The sequence below is a fragment of the Tachypleus tridentatus genome, chromosome 7, assembly GCF_004210375.1.
Source record: "Tachypleus tridentatus isolate NWPU-2018 chromosome 7, ASM421037v1, whole genome shotgun sequence".
NCBI classification, from domain to species: Eukaryota; Metazoa; Arthropoda; class Merostomata; order Xiphosura; family Limulidae; genus Tachypleus; species Tachypleus tridentatus.
The window spans coordinates 66160189-66167708 of NC_134831.1; positions in this window are offsets into that span (position 1 = coordinate 66160189).

A 7520-nucleotide genomic window follows, 5' to 3' on the forward strand; every position below is an offset into this window, starting at 1 on the left:
CTAATGGTAATATTATATCTAGTTGGCATGATACCTTTAAAGTAATTATACTGGCATAATTTTACGAGTTTATTTAGCAAATGCCCTTATAAAGTCACAGAACGTATTATACTAGGGGAGAGGTTAAATCTCGTTTAAAAAAAAAACTAAAAGAAGTGTGAAATTAAAATTTAAAAACTGTTGATACAAACTGTAACAGCGAACTTTAGTACATCGTCGGTCTATTGGTACATGTAAAATTGAATTTCTGTGTCGAAGGTCAAATTAACCATTGTTTTGAGCTGGTTAGAAGTAAGATGCGTGGAATGACGGATTTGTTTTGCAGGATTTTCGCTTAAAATTACTCGAGAATTATCTGTATTAAAATAGCATGTTCAGTTTAGGTTGATTTGGATATCGGGTTTAATTTACTACTGATTACACGCGTTGTGCGTGCTGGTTTGCATGTTTAACATTAAGTTGTTCGTGAATTTAATAACAAATATTGTAGAGTACATCTAAGAAATGGTCTTAAAACTAAATAATCTTAGTCAATAAAACTTAAAACCCCTTTCCAGTGGCACAGCGGCATATCTGTGGACTTACAATGCTGAAAACCGGTTTCTGATACCCGTGGTGGGCAGAGCAGAGATATCCCACTGTGTAGTTTTGTGCTTAATTAAAAACAAGCAATAATGCAAAGTATATATTAATAATAAAACGTGTAAAATATTTACTTAAGATAGCTGGTATCTTAACAACATGATTAAACCATGGCAACTTTTCTTGGAACTTTGTTGTTATTTATTGTGGTGATATTGATTACGGTTATATCAATTTGCAATACTGCGGCAGATATGATACTTGGCGTAAGTTAGAAAGTAAGAGGTTAAATAACAATCGAAGTTTTAGTTGGCATGAACAAATTAGTGGTGGAAGTGAACAGTTAAAAACAGACTACATCAGATGTATAACGTAAAAACTAAAATGGCAGCAAAAAGTTGAAAACGCAACGTGTCGCTATATAAATATTTATATATTTGAAATTAAACTGGTAAACGACTCATTGAAGAACACATCGTTGAAACGAAAAGTTGTTTTTAAGAGAATAAACTGGCTTGGCTAAATTTTATGGATGAACGTCGTAAGACTCGTGTGCTAGTGTAGAATCAAACGTGAAAGGTCGAAACAAGTTCCCCTAAACACATCACAGAGAAGCAGACGTATATGTGAAACTACGGAAATATGGAATTCAAAGAAAGGCCTCTTCAGCCTCATAGATAAAAGTGGTACAACAACACTAGTTGACATGATTTATTTGAGTAATAAATATTTAAAAGAATAATTTTGTGTTATATTGATAATAGATAATAAAACGTGATTTTTTTAAAATAAAAAGTTACAATTTCTTAAAACTGCTACACAAATAATCACACTGGAGACATTTGGTTCCTGCTTTATATGCTCGATGGTTCTGGGAGTTGAAGTACAAAAATACATAATAAGCAATAAAAAAATCGTTGATTACGTAAAGTACACAAACTTACAAAAAATACCAGTAATTTTTTTGTATTATACTTTGTTATATACGATTTTTATATAAACTTTGTTATATACGATTTATTATATAGTCACGGGGCTTGAGGTGGTAGCTTTTCCTGGTAATTCCCCCGCCAGTAGCAGCTCAGCGGAAAGTCTGAGGGTTTGTAACAATAATATTTTCAGTTTAGACATCCGTGGTGGGTTTGTTTTGTTTGTTTGTTTGGGAATTTCGCACAAAGCTACTCGAGGGCTATCTGTGCTAGCCGTCCCTAATTTAGCAGTGTAAGACTAGAGGGAAGGCAGCTAGTCATCACCACCCACCGCCAACTCTTGGGCTACTCTTTTACCAACGAATAGTGGGATTGACCGTCACATTATACACCCCCACGGCTGGGAGGGCGAGCATGTTTAGCGCGACGCGGGCGCGAACCCGCGACCATCGGATTACAAGTCGCACGCCTTACGCGCTTGGCCATGCCAGGCCTATTAAAACTTTCATTTTTTTTTTTTAATAGGTGGGAAGAACCCAGATAACCGATTACGTAATCTTGTGCTTAACGCTGTATAAATGTCCATTTCCCGCTGTTACTACAATAAGCTTGTAGGCTTCATAACGCTAAAAACCGGGTTTCAATACCCTTGGTGAGCAGAGCACAGATATCTCACTGTGTTCAGACAGACAAATCTTAATAATCCAGGTGTTCTAGAACATTTTCGATACTAACTTCAAAGTAATCTAATAAAAGCAAAGTCACGTGAAGCTAAGAGATAGCTATAAAACATTTAAAATGGACTAGGTGGTTAAGGCGTTCGACTTGTAACCTGAGGGAGGCGGGTTCGAATCTCAGTCACACCAAACATGCTCGCCCATTCAGCCGTGGGGGCGCTATAATGTGACGCTTAATTCCACTATAAGTTGGTAAAAGAGTAGCCCAAGAGTTGATAATGGGTGGTGATGACTAGCTGCCTTCCCTCTAGTTTTACACTGCTAAATTAGGGACGGCTAGCACAGATAGCCCTCGTGTAGCTTTGCGCGAAATTCAAAACAAACTAAACCAGTTTGGATATAGAGAGTTTAGCAAATAAATATATTTTTGTTCTAGCTGTATTACAGGTCTCTACACTAAATTGATTGCGCAGTAGCCAGATGTCTGTGTTGAGACTTGTCGTCAAGCAGCAGCCAAATTGTTGATTCCTTAATTAAGTGTAGACACGTTAATGGCATAGGTATCCAACTAATGGCTGCTTGCTCTTTAATAATTTCACTCTTTCAGTTTTGGTAACCTCAGGGTATTTTTGTTATTCCACTAAATAGATTTTAATTCATATATAATCATGTATTTCTGTGGTTTTTGTAGTATCTGTGAAGAAAAGATTACTAAAAATCGCAAAAAATAGTTACATTGGACAAGTAAAGTAACAACTGACAATCCTGTGTTGGTCTAAATTGAGTTTATTATATTCTGTTGTATTATTAATAGACAAATTTCGGTGTGAGCTTATACAAGTCTGTGGTAAAGTGGAAAGTACAGTGAAAACACAACTCAAGTATTTGTATTGAAAAAGCACAACACTATTAAGTGTTGTAGTTTATTGTTTATCAATGTAGCATAACTATTATTTGAATACCATATTTATTTACACAAGTAGGCTAATGTATGTGTACTTCTGAACTAGGTTTAGCTACACTATAATATTTTTATGATAGTATGCTAGACGTTTGATAGTTTATAAAGCAGTACTCTATGCAGTTAGGACGTTGCATAAAAAGTTTTAAAGTGTCCGTGTGAAATAGAGAAAACTATTCAAAACTGCTATTATAATAGTAGTCTATATGACGATGCTAATTGTATTTGCTTAACCATAGAACAGGGGTTCCCAACCTTTTTGACACTCGCGACCCCTTACCTAAAAGTTTGAAACCCATGTGACCCCCTACTTAGGGCTTACTATCAGCAGCTTAATTTTTCTTTTATTTTCTGTGAAGGTGAGGGAAAGAAACATTTAAAATATTTAAAAATTCTGTAATTATTTATTAGCAAATTAAATCACATTGGTTCAACCTGAATTCACAAAAAGAACATATATTTCTCAAAATAATATTAACATAGGTTTGAACAGCTATCCAACCCAGCTAGTGAGATGCCTGATGTTGCATTTCAGCAGCAAGCTTTGAAATTCGTGGCCGAGCGTTTGTTAGAGCCAGTCTCATGTCATCTCCAACATCCAATCTGTTCCTATTCTTTGTTTTTATATTGACAAGAGTGGAAAATCCTGCCTCACACAAGTAGGTAGAAGCAAATGGAACAAGGACACGTAAAGCTATCATGCTGACTTTGGAGTATGACTGATACATAGTGCACCAGAACTGAGTCACGGATTTCACCTTGAAGAGATCACGAGCTGAAGAGTCGTTCCTTAGATCCAGAAATTCATCTTGGATATCATCTGGGATGCTGGATACATCAAGTTCAGTACAAAATGGGTTCCTTACCAGGGCCTCCTGTTCCTGTGATAGCTCAGGGGAAGTAACGCTCGACTTCCTTTTCTAGAGACTGAAGATGTTCGGTAATGTCATCCTTGAGGAACTGATCCAGTTGGATCTGAGACTCATCCGTCACTCCACAAAGTTTTTCAAACATAGCGATGTTTCCAAGATTGATTTTCCGACGCCAGTTCTGCAGTTTGATAACAAAGGCCCGAAGACTATCTTGAAAAAGGACAGCATGTGTTTCCCTTCCTTGAAGCTTCAAATTGAGCTAGTTCAGCTGGTCAAACATGTCGGATAGGTACGCAACCCTTTTATTCCATGCTTCATCTTCGAAGTGAGCTACAAGATCTTTCCTTTCTTGAGTCTCCAGGAATAGCTTTATTTCATCTTTCATTTCAAAGACACGATTAATAACGTTTCCTTTCGACAACCAACGTACTGCTGTGTAGAAGAGAAGGACTTCGTGGTCAGCATTCATACCTTTGCATAATTCTTTGAATAGGCGAGTGTTGAGTGCTTGAGTCTTCACATAATTTACAATTTTGGTTACAGATTCAAGCACTTCCTGCAGAGAGGCAGGGAGAGTCTTACTGGCGAGAGCATATTGGTGAATCATGCAGTGGATGCCCTTTGCTTGAGGTGCTAGCTTCTTCACTCTCGACTAGAATCCTGATTTCGATCCCAGCATAGCCGGTGCCCCATCCGTACAAACCCCACTCACGTTTTCCCATTGAAGATCTTCGTCTTGAAAAAAAGTTAACTTTTTCCATGACATCATCAGCTTTTGTTGTGGTTTCAAGTGCACTGCAGAATAAGAATTCGTCTTTGATGCCACCTGAATTAATGTATCTCACGAAGACAAGCAACTGAGTACATGAACTTACATCTGTTGACTCGTCGAGCTGAAAGGAGAACAAAGGGGAACCCTTGATTTCAGTCAAAACCTGTTCCTTTACATCCATAGACATTTTAGAAATGCGCCTCTGTATAGTATTATTTGACAGGGATACTTGCTGCATCTTCTTTGCACTGGCTTCTCCAAGAATACGATTTACTGCTTTCATCATGCAGGGTTCAAGAAGTGTTTCTCCAATCGTGTGAGGCTTTTTTTGTTTAGCAATTTTGAATGCAATCTCATATGAAGCTTCCACTACGGCTGCACTCTGCTGCTGAAACGACCCACTTCTATCGATTCTTTGGCTTTTAAGACACCGTTCATACCGTTTGAAGAAATCCAAACCCTTCTTTGCGTGTTTTGGATGTTTCATCTCGAGATGACGCTTGAGTTTTGATGGTTTCATTGACTCTGCACTCAGGACAGCATGGAACAAAACACACTGTGGTTTCTCGATGCCGTCGTTGGCGAGCACAGTGGTGAAGCCAATGTTGAGGTAGCATTCTGAGTATCTGCGCCGTTTAGCCATGGACACAACTCACCTCTACTGCTTACTTATCTCATTGTTAAAATAAAATAAAAATGTTGAATAATGAACGCTTTGGCAACTGTAGATCTTACACTGACTACTTGTGGGGGGTGCAGGTAGAGTAATGATGGGGTAAGTATTGGGAGGGAAGGGAGCGTGGCCAGTAGCGCGATTCGTCATTCACCAATCAGCAACGGACATGTGACTCACGTGTCGACAGCGAGCACACACACACTTAATCACAGCTAAACAGACACACAAGCATACGTACATGCTCGTGCACTCACACACTCGCTACTCACTAGTACACACACACATACATACAGTTGCAGACATATACACATTCACACAGGCACATTCACTCACAGGCACGCATACATACACCCATAATATCACCTAATGACATTGAACTAACGTAGCACACGTTTTGCTTTGCACCGAAACAAAAAAAATGTAAGAGCATGAAAATGTAATTGATGAAATAAAATTAATGTTATCCCAAGCTACTTCTAACAAGGCTACGCGACTCCCCTGTCAAGGCTTCGCGACCCCCTGCCAAGGCTTTGCGACCCCCTGGCGGTCGCGACCCACCGGTTGGGAACCCCTGCCATAGAAAGACAGTATCGGATTACTATTACCCAATACAATCTGGTGTTAACGACTGAAAAGCTAGTGTCAAAAAAGTTAATCATCTATTGACTTAACGAGTCTCTCAAGACAATTTTCGGTTGCCTGGGAAATCTTAATCACATCTGTCAGTGTTTTAACTAAACTAATTTTATTTTTCTTTGTTGTATCATGCGTAAGTGTTTCCAAACAGCCTGTGCAGTGCATTATGGGGTAGGGGTGTCTATATAATCAGTCATTTAACTAGTTTCATAGAGTGAAGTTGAGTGTGTAATTTAGTGCATCTTTGTGATCGTGGTAATTCTGTATAGGCTTATGTACTTCAAAATCCCACCCGTTTAGCGCATGTGCGAAACTTCTAGAAAGAGCCATAGGTGGTTTACTGTTATACCTAAATTAGTTTTTCATCATGGCATTGTATATTCTTGCTGTTTTTATTTTGTGACGCTTGATCATTCTTTTATGGAGTTACAAACCTTCGAAGAGTACATTTGTTATTACAACTGCAATAATATCATAACGTAGTATAACATCAGAAGAAAGAAAAATAGTTCCATATCATCCGGCCTGGCATGGCCAAGCGCGTAAGGCGTGCGACTCGTAATCCGAGGGTCGCGGGTTCGCGCCCGCGTCGCGCTAAACATGCTCGCCCTCCCAGCCGTGGGGGCGTATAATGTGACGGTCAATCCCACTATTCGTTGGTAAAAGAGTAGCCCAAGAGTTGGCGGTGGGTGGTGATGACTAGCTGCCTTCCCTCTAGTCTTACACCGCTAAATTAGGGACGGCTAGCACAGATAGCCGTCGAGTAGCTTTGTGCGAAATTCCAAAACAAAACAAATCCATATCATCCTAGCTTAAATTATATGTCAAAGGATTCTTTATTAAGGGTAAAAATAATGACATTAAAGCTTCATATAATCACTGCACAGGTTTGATTCGTTAGAAACCCAATAAATAATGCTTTACGCCAAGTTGCATATGCTTTCTGGCTGGTGATGTCTTTTAAATCAAAAATATAATTTTTTACTCATACAAAAAAAAAGGTTTTCAAAATGATTCATTGGAACATCTCATTAAAATCTTGTAATTTTTATCTAATGGATTTCTGGAGTTGAAAAAGTCAAAGAGGTATCATGTATTCTCATCAATTTAACTGCAGGTTCACTTCCTTTAAACTTTGGTAAGTCAAGTCTTTGTTGCAAAATTCTGTGGTACTTACCACACTCGAAATTAAAGTATGTGCTACAAGGTTAACATCCAGCTCAGTCTATTTTCCAGTTATAATACAGAACAGTAAAGAATCCAAAATGATTATTAGGAAAAATGTATACAAACACACATTTTTTTTTTTATTCATGCTTTACTTCAAGTGTGTATGTCTTCGTCTAAAATGCAGAGTTTTTCTAGAATCATGCCACCCATGAAGGTACGGTTACAGTTATAGAAAAGGCCCTAGT